Source organism: Haemaphysalis longicornis, unplaced genomic scaffold (genome assembly GCF_048455015.1).
Source record: "Haemaphysalis longicornis isolate Haplotype H1 unplaced genomic scaffold, Haemaphysalis longicornis Haplotype H1 scaffold_6, whole genome shotgun sequence".
In the NCBI taxonomy this organism is placed as follows: Eukaryota; Metazoa; Arthropoda; class Arachnida; order Ixodida; family Ixodidae; genus Haemaphysalis; species Haemaphysalis longicornis.
The window spans coordinates 2,529,942-2,541,973 of NW_027526407.1; positions in this window are offsets into that span (position 1 = coordinate 2,529,942).

The window sequence follows — 12,032 nt, forward strand, 5'->3', positions numbered from 1 at the left end:
AACTTCTTCGAATCTTCTGCAGAAACATTGAAGGTAGCGAAGATGTTCCTTGCTTGCCGCCCCTTGGTGTCGAGCAGAGTGCGTCCTACCTGCGCCTCCTCCGAGTGCTCATTAAGGCCCGACGCATATCGATAGTCGTCGAAGTGCTGTATCCATGCCGGCCACTCCGAGGTAGTGTCACGGTCCAGCGGTGGTGGCTGCTGAAGGCCCGGCGGGGGTGGTGATGCTGCGGGGGTGGTGGTGGGGGTGGCGATTGGCATTGCAGTCACTTTTTGTGCAAACGTCTCGATGGCTCTTCTTTTTTCGGATGGCCTTAAAGGTGGCTGATCACATACTTTTGAACCATGTCGTAGACGCGCCCCCCGCTATCAGTTCGTAATGGGCGAAAGAAAGGAGGCGACGGCAGTCCAGGTGATAGGCAAGCAAGAAAAAGCCCCGCCGTCCATTTCGCAGCGATTTTAGTAGCAACTGACGTCAGAGACATGTTCTTCCATACATGCGCCAGGCACGGTAGATCGGCGCGTCATGCCGGAGCGCACTTTCAGCGGCACAAAAAACATTCCAGCACATGTATATTTGGTCGCATTTTGCACAAATGAAACATTTTAGGCAATCTTGTTACTACCGCAAGGTCTTACCAGGTAAATGATGATTGACCATATACAGCCAAATAAAAACCCCAAAAATACATCAGCGTGGGATCCCGGAAAAGTGCTACGTAAGAATTATTGGCATGGGTATACAGGGAAGGGGAAAAGTACTATCACGAAAGGCCAGAAAATGTTTGGCCATTTGGCCCATGTTGTAAAACACCTCTGCAAGAGAGGAGCAGTGATGAAAAAAGAAAGTACTAAATTTATAAAGGCCCAGACCATAAGCCGGATACACCCCATCACTAGGTCAGCATGTAGCGAAGCATGTAGCATGTAAGAACAACGCTCCACTTGTGGCCCCTCCTTATTTTGCGAATAACAGCAGAGGTCTTAACATTGTGTTTTATATACCTTTGAAGAAATCAATGAGGCCTCTCTAGTAGTAGAAAAAAAGAGCAGGACAAAAAAGCAAATTTGGAACGGTCATCTTATGGAAGATATGCACACCTCCAAAAGAAAAATATTCGATGCCAAAATGGCTATGTCACCGACCTAACAACTTTCTACCCTCCCCCTACGAAAAAGCTTATGGCCTAACTTTCGCCAGGATAACAACTTTCCACCATCCTCATGCGAAAAAGCTTATGCCCTAACTTTCGACAGGAGAGGCGAAAGCGAGGGTAAATTCTTTCGAGGAATGATCGAAATTCGTAAAAATAGAGTTTACGTCGACGTCGGCACGTTCGAAGTACGAAGGCAACAATTGTCATATTGGAGTACCATGGCAATCGCAGTAATTGCATTATTACCGTCCTCTCCGCGGAAATTGAATCATCCTTGCAATCCGCCTATCAGAACTGTCGAATAGATGCGCAAACATTGTAATACCAAAAAAAAACCGCCCGCATCTTCCCGCGCGAGGAACTCGAGTAAATGCGTCGCAGAGTGGTGGGGGTATCGCGTGAATGTTGCGTAATTGGGTATGGTTTTGGAATGCTTAAGTGTTATTTTGTCTTTGTTATTCTTATTTATTGAATGAAGGAGAAGCGAAGGCAAGGAGTGTAAAGTTAAAGTCTGTCTTTATTGCTTGGTGCCGTCGTTGTATTGGACGGAGAGGATGACTGCTTTGTGGCCGCTAAAGTGCACTGTCAAGGGGTCTTTGAGGAGCGGTCGTGCTATTGCGTAACTGGTGAAGACGTTGCTTCCATCGCATCTACTCGAGTCAAGTCAAGCGAAAGCCAAGCAAAACACGCTCTTAACTGAATTCCGAACGCGCGCTCCGCCGCTTATATACACACCGCCCGCGTTCGAGGGAGAGGAGTACGGGGGAGAGACGCGCATGCGCACACTTCTGTACACAAGCGCGCGAACTTTCCACGCACCCACCACGCCATTATCACGTGTACACGCCCTGCCGCCGTTACTGTTGAGCACGACGCAGCGCACGGGTAGCTACGACGCATGCGCGCACAGACGCGCTCCCCCCGCACCGCCGCAGCTGTTGTTGAGAGCGACGAAGCTCACGGGGTACACGCGCTCCTCCCGCACCGCCGCACCTGTTGTTGAGAGCGAGGAGGGTACGGGGGAGAGACGCGCACCTGCGCCTCGACGCAACGCGCATGCGCAGTGAGCGTGTTGACGGCGCCGACGCTAAAGCGCGACATCGTGCGACTAAGAAATGTTCCGCATTTAAAACCCAAAATACCCTTGGCTGCATGGCGAGTACTTGAATGCTTGAGAAAGGTTTTCTGGTCCACAATGATACAAGTTAACACCACATTAACGCTGAACCACGAGTGTTTAAATAGGAGCGACGCAGCCGTCCAAAAACCACCCAAGCACAAATAATGTGCTCTCTGTCGGCAACGACTGCCTCACTCAACTCCTTATAAAGTATAAAAAAACGTCTCCTAATCATACGCCTAGGAACAACGCTCCACTTGTGAGGGACGACGACGACGACGACAAGGGAATTCGCAAGCACGGATCGCTCCGTCTTCTGCGTCCAATTTTGGCGATTATTTGACCCACAGAGCCTGGATTTAACCATCAAAGTTCGGGAAAGGTCTACCGGTCATGCGGATACCACTATTGCAGGTGGGTGACCCGTGGAAATAATTTTACAAGACGTTGAGTAAAACCGGTGGCCACCGCCGCGCTAACCCTAACCTCGACTACGGCCCCGCCGGAGCCGGGGCGGGTCCCCGGCGGACCCCCGTCCACTGAGGAAATGGCAACAGCCATGCGAGTTGAAGTTGACGGGATTGAGATTGACCCGGAGGCATGCACCAGAGCCAACGGCTGGCGTACGGCAGGAGAAAAGATCAAGAAGTCGGACGGCGACGTGGCGGCCATGTCGCCAACGCCCGGCAACGGCGGGGGGAGAGCCAAGGCCACCCCAGACGGCGTGGAGCGGGTGACGCGCCCGCCTATTAACAAGTGCAAGCTGTTACGAAAGGCACGGATGCCGGAGCTCCCGCGAGGCGACATGAAGATCATCGTTCGCCCGCGTGGAGGGCTCCGAGTTGGCGCTGTGACCAGAGTAGAATTAAGTCGAGCAATCACGGCGGCAGCGCAAGTTGCGGCGGAAGATGCAAGGGGAGATGTTGTGTGCCCCAACAGCCACCAGAATATCTTGGTGATCAGCACGCCCCGACGGGGGAACGCCGATCGCTACAATGCGGTCGAGCGCATTGATGTACGTGGGACTACATACGAAGTATGTGCGTACGAGGCCGCCCCCCACGGAACTGTGAAGGGGGTGATTCGCGATATACCACTTGAAGACTCATCTCTGGATATCCAACAGCACGTGGTCCACGAATATAATCCAACGGCACTGCAAGCAAACCGCATCGGCAAATCACGATCAGTGGTGATTGCTTTCGCAGGGAGGAAAGTTCCACGCTACGTCAGGTACGGAAACCTCCTCACGGAGTGTACGCTATACCGTAAACAGATTGAGGCCTGCCAAGCCTGCGGCCGGTTGGGGCATCGCCTCGACGTATGCCCTGACCCAACAGACAAGATTTGCCGGGGATGTGGGACCGCCGGACCCGCTGAGGATCACGCGTGCGAGCCCAAGTGTGGTCTCTGCGGAGGCAACCACATCACAGCAGACAAAACCTGCAGAGCAAGATACAAGACCCCTTTCATCGTTCGGCAACGTCGATGGGAGAGGAGACAGAAGAACCAACAAGAACGGGGACGAAGCCCCGACCGCAGAGGTCCTGCAGGCGGACCCCAACGGGACAGCAGATCGAGATCGAAGACGCCCACTAGGTGCGCTGGGGGTCGTCGGCGCAGCTGCTCCCGGTCGCAATCTCAGATGCGCGGTGGCGCCGGCGGCCGACAGGGGCGCTCTCACTCAAGGCCGGTGCAGAGTGGCAACCGCCACTGGGAGACGGCGGGGCGAGGAGCGTCTACCGCACGGAGTGGTTCGAGACGGCGGAACGAGCTCGAGGATGGCGAGGCGTCGGCACGGAGGCGGCGTTCGAGGTCCAAGGGACGGCCTGGAGATCAACGCGGACCAGCAACCAAAAAGGTGGGCTGGGCTAGCAGGTCTCCCAAAATGTCCGACTCGGAGTTCCCTCCCCTAAATTCCCCCTCTACCCCTCCTCAGTCAACAACCAAAGAAAATGCAGAAATTGCAGAGTTAAAACAAATAATCGCGAAACAGAACGCGCACATCCTAGAACAAAACGCCCAAATCAAAGGGCTAATGAATAAGATAGAACAGTTAGTAACAAGAGGACCAGGTCAGGGAGCATTAAAGGACCAGGCACAGATACCAGCGGCGGAGGGCCCGCGCAAAATGCCCTGCGGGAGGTCACCCCCTCCGACTTCAAGCACGACGCAGGCCCAACACAGGCAAGAGGCCATGGAAGCCGAGGACACTACAGTCAAGGAACTAGCCACACAGCCGCCGGCAGAGGAGCAGAAGCAACTTACGCACGGGGAAACGGTCATCCTCACGGCACTAAGCCGCATAGAAGACCGGCTCGGCACACTTGAAGTTAAGTACGAGAAACATGCATCACGTATTGCAGCATTGGAGATCAGGATGAGATCCATGTCACTGAAGAAAGAACGAATGGGTAGAATAAAAGAAGCCATTGCCAAGCGGCGCGGAAGGCTTGAAGTCACGAACAGCGAGGATAATGACCTCAAACCCCAAGCACAGTAAGAGACGGCGGGGCAGCAATGAGCCCACGACAATTTTCCATTGGAACTGCAGAGGCATCCGGAACAAAGACATGGAACTAGCACTATACATGAACGCAGTAGAACTTAGACCAGCTATCATTGCTCTACAAGAGACAAGAGGAATCCCGAAGGTACCAGGGTACGTTACGTACACCGACCCCACCACAATGGGGACGGCGATTCTTGTGGAAAATCGCATAGCAGCAACACAGCACCTGACAGCGCAAGCGGGGTGCGAACACACGCTGGTTGAAATACATGCGCAGGAAATCGGCAGCAAAAGTAATATCTTTATCATGAGTGTCTATTGTAGACCGTCGCAAAAACAATACGAATTCGACCGAGTTGTGTTGGATGCGAACAGGTTGGCCAGGACCAGGCCACTTCTGATCCTGGGGGACTTCAACGCACCACACACACTATGGGGATATAGGTTTCAATCAAAGAGAGGAAAGGCCTTAGTCAAGACTATGGAGGCTCTGGATATAACGCTACTCAACGAACCTGGAGTACCAACACGAAGAGGGAACAGCGCATCTAGAGACACCAGACCGGACCTGTCATGGCTAAGCGGTTAACTCGACGTCACATGGAAATGTGAAGACGAGGACCTGGGCTCTGATCACCGCGTTGTTACACTCACAGTACGAGGTCCTGACTTTCGAGCCAAGCTGGGAACAGCCCACATCACAGACTGGGACAAGATGCGTACATGCACACAACAATCGGAGGACGACGCAGAAGAAACGACATCTCACTTATCGTACAAGGAATGGGCTGACAAGCAGAAGCGGATCCTCGACCAGTTCACCCGGAAAATCGCGACAACAACAAAGGTACCATTTGTTGACAGCAGGCTTGCCCACATGTGGGCAGCGCGGCATTCACTCACCAGGCGCTGGAAGAGACAGAGACGGAATAAAAAGCTCGCCCGCCGCATAGCTAAGCTCAACGCAGACATATCAGAACATGTGTCCAAACTTAGTAGAGAAAATTGGCTACAGATATGCGACGGCCTCCAAGGCCAGCTGTCTGTGGGAAAGACATGGAAGCTGCTACGGCACCTCATCGACCCCACAGGCAGCAAGACGGCAAGCCACCGCTCGTTGACAAAAGTATTAAACACATATGACGGAGATGGTGTCCGGCTGATCAAGGCGCTGAAAGGGCACTATCTACAGACGGAGCGGGGGCAACACCCGGCCCCACAAGAATACACAGGTCCCCATAACGAGGACCTAGACAGGCCCTTCTCGCTTTCGGAGCTCTGGTCAGCAATTGACGATAGTAATAAGAAGAGTGCCCCTGGCAAAGATGCTATTACATACAGACTACTTACAGACATGAGCAGCAGGGCAGCGCATTCCCTCCTCGAACATATAAATAGGGCTTGGGAGAGCTCGCAGCTCCCCCCAGAATGGACAGAAGCCGAAGTGCGATTCATTCCTAAACCCGGAAAAGCCACAGCCACAGAGAACATGAGGCCAATCTCGCTAACCTCATGCGTGGGAAAGGTGATGGAGAGGATGGTGCTCCGTCGACTCCAAGCGCACCTTGAAAACACCGATCAACTGCCAAAGACAATGTTTGGATTTAGGAAACAACTATCCACCCAAGATGTGATGCTCCAACTTCACGAGTTAGTCATCACGCAAGCTACCAGAAACAGCCCCAGGGCAATTCTGGCCCTAGACCTAAAGGGGGCTTTCGACAACGTTACACACGCAAGCATTCTGACGAACCTCAACGGTACGAGATGCGGCACACGCACTTTCGGATATATCAAGAATTTCCTATCCTCCCGTACGGCGCAAATATCGGTGGGCAACGAGCGATCGGAACCCATCGAACTTGGGGAACGAGGCACCCCTCAGGGAGCAGTCCTGTCACCACTCCTTTTCAACCTGGCTCTGCTACCCCTCCCACGCCTGTTGGATCAAATTGAAGGGATCGGTCACGCGCTCTACGCTGACGATATTACAATATGTACGAAACAAGCTGGTTCCGATGGTTGGATAGAGGAGACCCTCCAAGCAGCGGCACTGACCGTGCACGAGTACGCGAGGACCTGCGGACTCAGCTGCGCGCCACAGAAATCGGAGCTCCTCGTGGTCCAACCCGGCAAACCCCGCCAACAGCTCCCGCCTGACATCGCTATCCAAATCGAAGGCATCAAGATCACACCGACGGACAAATGCCGAATCCTCGGGCTTACCCTACAAGATAACGGAAAGGCACACGCCGCCGTCGATAAAATTAAGAACAGTGCTGAGAAGATCCTTGCGATGCTGCGAAGAGTCACCACCCGGAACAGAGGCCTGAAGGAGGACGACGCCCTCAGGCTAGTACAAGCGTTCATAATATCAAGAATTACATATTCGGCACCGTATCTCAATCTCAACAAGACCCAGAAGACTACACTCGACACCATTGTCCGAAAGGCCACTAAGCAGGCCCTCGGCTTACCGATATACTCGTCAACCCAGCGCTTACAAGCCATGGGCGTACATAACACGGTTGACGAGCTCATCGAGGCCCACCTATCCAGCCAGCGTCTCCGCCTGAGCCAGACAATTCCCGACCGCGCGGTGCTGGACAAGATAGGATGGCGCAAAGAACAGGCAACAATCAAGACCACCATACCAACAGAATGGACGAGGACCTTAAACACCAAGCCCTTACCCCGGAACATGGCCCCGGGCAAGGACGACTATAGGAGGCATGCTCGAGCCAAAGCAGTGTCCCAGCAACTACAACAAGAAAATGGAGTGCTCTACGTAGACGCTTCTCTTGTGAAAGGAAGCAATCGCGCAGCGGTGGTGGTCACCGATGCGGAACGACTCATCAACAGCGCGGCGGTAAAGACTAAGGAGCCCACGACAGCGGAGGAAGTGGCCCTAGCCCTGGCGCTCGTTCAACCGGGCGTCGGGGTGGTGGTCACTGACTCAAAGAGAGCCTACAGCGGTTTCAGAAAGGGGGTGATCTCCTCAGAGGCAGCCACAATACTATCGAAAAAGAGGGCACCGGGCCGAGCCATAGAGCTCACATGGGTGCCTGCCCATACAAAGGTAGCCGGCAACGTCATCGCTGACTACCACGCCCGAGCAATGACCCTCCGGGCAGGGCAGGACACGGACACCCCAACTCCGGCACTCACATATAAAGAAATTACGAACGAATACAAAGACGAGCGGCGTACCCTCCCCTAGCCACACCGCACCCTGACCAGGGAGCAACAGACAATACTCAGGCGCATCCAGGCGGGGTCACTAGCCCACCCCGTCCTGTTGCATACATTTTACCCTGAACACGAGGGGGACCGCTGCCCATTCTGTAAAACAAACAGCGGCACGCTCGCGCACATACTGGCGGAGTGCACTGAACTAAAGGCCCATATACCCCCCCACCCTCCCTCCACCCCCCCCTACCCCACTCCACGAGCGATGGGAGACCTTGCGGTCCAGCCCCGCCCTGCCGACCCAGCTCGCGCTGACGGCCAGGGGCCAGGAGCTGCTGGCCCAATACGGTTCCCGCGACCTGGAAACCACTCCGTCTGGCGCCTGAACACGCCTCGAGCTCAAATAAAGTTACTACTACTACTACTACTACTCCACTTGTGACACCGGATCTCAACGGGGAAGAATCGCAAACTCGGCGCAAAATACAGACAACACATATATCATCATATCTAGGTGATAAAAGGTGCGTGGTAGAAAATGTTCCACAATAAATAACCTGGTTAATCGGCAGAAACTTTCGCTGCCTTCTGGATAACCTGGCCATAACCGAATATGTTCTGACGGGTGAGCAGCTGACATTAAACATCCACCTCATACCGACCCACGACATGCTAGCTTGGGCAGCTTTTCACCTCAAGATTAGCGTGATCTAATTCTGGGGACTTGCACTTCGCGTTTAACTTTTGAGCTCCCATCTATATCTTTCTTCCGTTTTTCCAAAACTTTCACAAAAGCTCCCGTAACACGTCTTTCTCTTTCTCTCTGGGTGTGTATTGCTCAAACGTGCAAGAATAAATCCTTGCTCTAACATGCTTTCTCGCTCGAACTGTACAACACCTCGATGCCGCAACTTTTCACGCCCACATCTTAAGCCTCGCCAGCATGATGGGCTCCGAGTTTCTATTACCATGTAATGAAAACTGGTTGGGCTACTCTAGCTATCGCAACTGAACACCAGTGCTTGGAAGTCATAAATGTTAAATGCAGCAACTCTATACCAAAATGCTGCCTCGACGCCCGAATAACGCTACTGCGACGTCCATTTCAAAATTTAAACGTCGATGCAATCAGCAAGGCGGTGTTCTTTCGTTATCGCGGCGGCTTTTTTTATTGGGGTCCTACAAAGCAATATTGACGATGGCGTTTTTGCAGAATGGGGTAGAAAGCGTTATCGCCTAATACGGCCCTTGAATTCTAGAGCGCATATTCCAATTAAGACAGTAACTGCTAAAAGTTGCTGTACTAAAAAATTCAAAACGAGCATCCCAGGCTCCATACGCCGTGGAAGTGGAATACACAATATGATAAATAATTTTACTGACCGAGTATTCTCTTTTTTTATTTTTTTTCAGAAATGTTCACCAGGTGGCGCTACACGCTCGAGATGTCCTTATCTTGAGAGTAAACGTGAAACTGGACGTTTGGGTTGTGAATCAAGGCCGGGTTGCGCGGAAGGTTATGACCCCACAGCTACGGGTACTAACTTGCACACACTCAGTTTGTGCAGGCGCGGTAGACTAATAATGACTGGGAAAGTGCAAGTTTGAAGAAAATGGCAAGAACGAAAATGGCAAGGCTAACTGAACCAAAGGTACCGTCGTAAATTGATTGGTGCGGCCCCACAGAATGGTTGTTGACAGTCAAGACAAGGATTATGGTTGGGTTGGGTCCAATGAGGTGTGACGGTTTTCTGTGGGAGCAGTTGCGCGTTGTCGTCCACGAAACCGTCGCTAAATTGTGACCGAGCTTCAACGTCATTGTGTGAATCAGAAGGTATGGGACGACGTAGGGTCAGATGCGGAACACCGGAATGGGACGTTTGCATGCGCACCTTCAAGGCCTCGCTGTTAGGACTCTACTCCATACCGTGAGCTACTCTGCCTTGAGGTGGACACTCGCACCGGTGGGTAGTCTCGGGGACGTTCCAAGGCCTAACGGCTCAGCTGGCCGCCGTAATGCCACCTCTATAACTTGAGCCGGCTTTTCAACCTCGAATCATTCTTCATTATTGCGTACAAATAAATAGTACGAGATAGCGTATACTACCAGTAAAACAAGATATTTGAAATTTGGCTTACCCGAAAGCAATATGCAACAATTTAAAATCCACCTACAACAATGACAAGGATACATTTTTGTGTTTGTTGGCTGTCAAAATCTCAATACAATTCCCTGCGGATGTTGGCTAACAGCAAAGTTTGTGTTCCAGAAAGTCCATTGTAGAGCATGTACCGAAGCTGCCGGCCTTCAGATGATTTGTCATGAGCCTCAGCAGTCATATGGCGTCGACGTTCTATGAGATGACGGGTAAATTGTAGAACTGATTGATTGTGGGTTTTAACGCGCCGACGCAACGCAGGCGATGAGGCGCGCCGTAGTGGAGGGCTCCGGATTAATTTTGACCACCTGGGGATCTTTATAGTGCGCCGAAATCTCGTACACACGGGCGTTTTTGCTTTTCGCCTCCATCAGAAAAATTGTAGAACTGAAGCCAATGTGAAGTGAATAATTTGCAGCGAATACACAAAAGTGAAGCGGATGCTTCCTAAGTAAACATTTACATACTATAACTGGGTACAGGAATAACAAAAACTTGAATGTGGAGTTACAGTGTAGCTCCAAGTGCGAAGAAATCACACCGTCTCTTATGCTCTCAGTGAAGACAAGCCACAGAAGCGACAATGCTGCGACTATTTTCAAGTTGTTAGATTGATCTATTTGTCCTGTATAAAGCGGTACCGCAACCTCCCTACTCGACGATTGAACTATCTCTCTTTTATGCGGCTCATAAATTCCATTCATCTGATTCAATGGTCTAGACGCCAAGTCTCTGCGGGATATGCCTAGCTTCGATAGCCAGGCAACAACACTCCATTCTGGCAAGGCTCTGTGATACTGTCACGAAGCCAAAGATGACGGACTTGTCTTCAAGGAAAACTGGTTTATTGGAGCAAACGTTTGCTCCCCTAACAACTCAATTATTACACTGGCAGTGATGCAGCACTCAGCAGAGTGACGTGTGCAAGCGAGTGCAGTGAATGGAACACCACGGCGTCTGCTCTGCAGGATTTTTATCTTTGCGCGCGAGTGGTTCTCGAACCGTCGATTTACATCCAGAACATTTTGGATCAAAGAGAAAATTTCTAGGCTAGTGACGTTAGGGCGCAGAACTCTCCTGATTTGAATGAGATAACACATGCGGCATAAAAACAGAGCCGAGCGTGGCCGGGCCATAAACAAACAATAAATAAACAAACCCATAAATGGTTCGCGGCATTACTCCCCCTCTAAGAGTGCATCGACCCGATGCTAAAATAAAAGTCAGTCCGAACAAACAACAAAAAAACCGTCATCTTGCATAGTAAGGTTTCATGCGAACCACGTGGAACACTTCGGGCCGCGTGCGTCGTCGTGATTTTCCGGAATCACCATCGGAGATCGCCTCGTAGGTAAGTTGACCGACACGCCGTAGAATCTGGTAGGGTCCGAAATATCGTCGCAGAAGCTTCTCACTGAGTCCGCGTCGTCGGATAGGAGTCCAAACCCACACACGATCCCCAGGGCGGTACTCGGCGTCTCGGCGTCGGAGGTTGTAGCGGCCGGCATCCACCAGCTGCTGGTCCGTTAGAGAAACTCCAGTGAACTGGCGGGCCTGCTCCGAACATTGAAGGTATTCTTGAGCGTCGGTGTTGAGGTCGTCATCTTCTAGGCGCGGATGCATGGCGTTAAGCATCCTTGTCGACCATCTTCCATAGACAAGCTCGACTGGTGTCATCTGCGTAGTTTCCTGGATAGCTGTGTTACACGCAAACGTGACCTACAGGACGACCTCGTCCGAAGTCCTATGTTTTGTTCTCTTATCTTATGTTTTATCTTAAGTTATGTAATACCGGGTGCCATGCATCGGGTTTGTTTTTTATGGCTTGCTTTTACTGTCCGGCCGCTCCCGGCTCTCTTATCTTTTTATAAGGGAAGCGCATGTTCCATTCTTTAT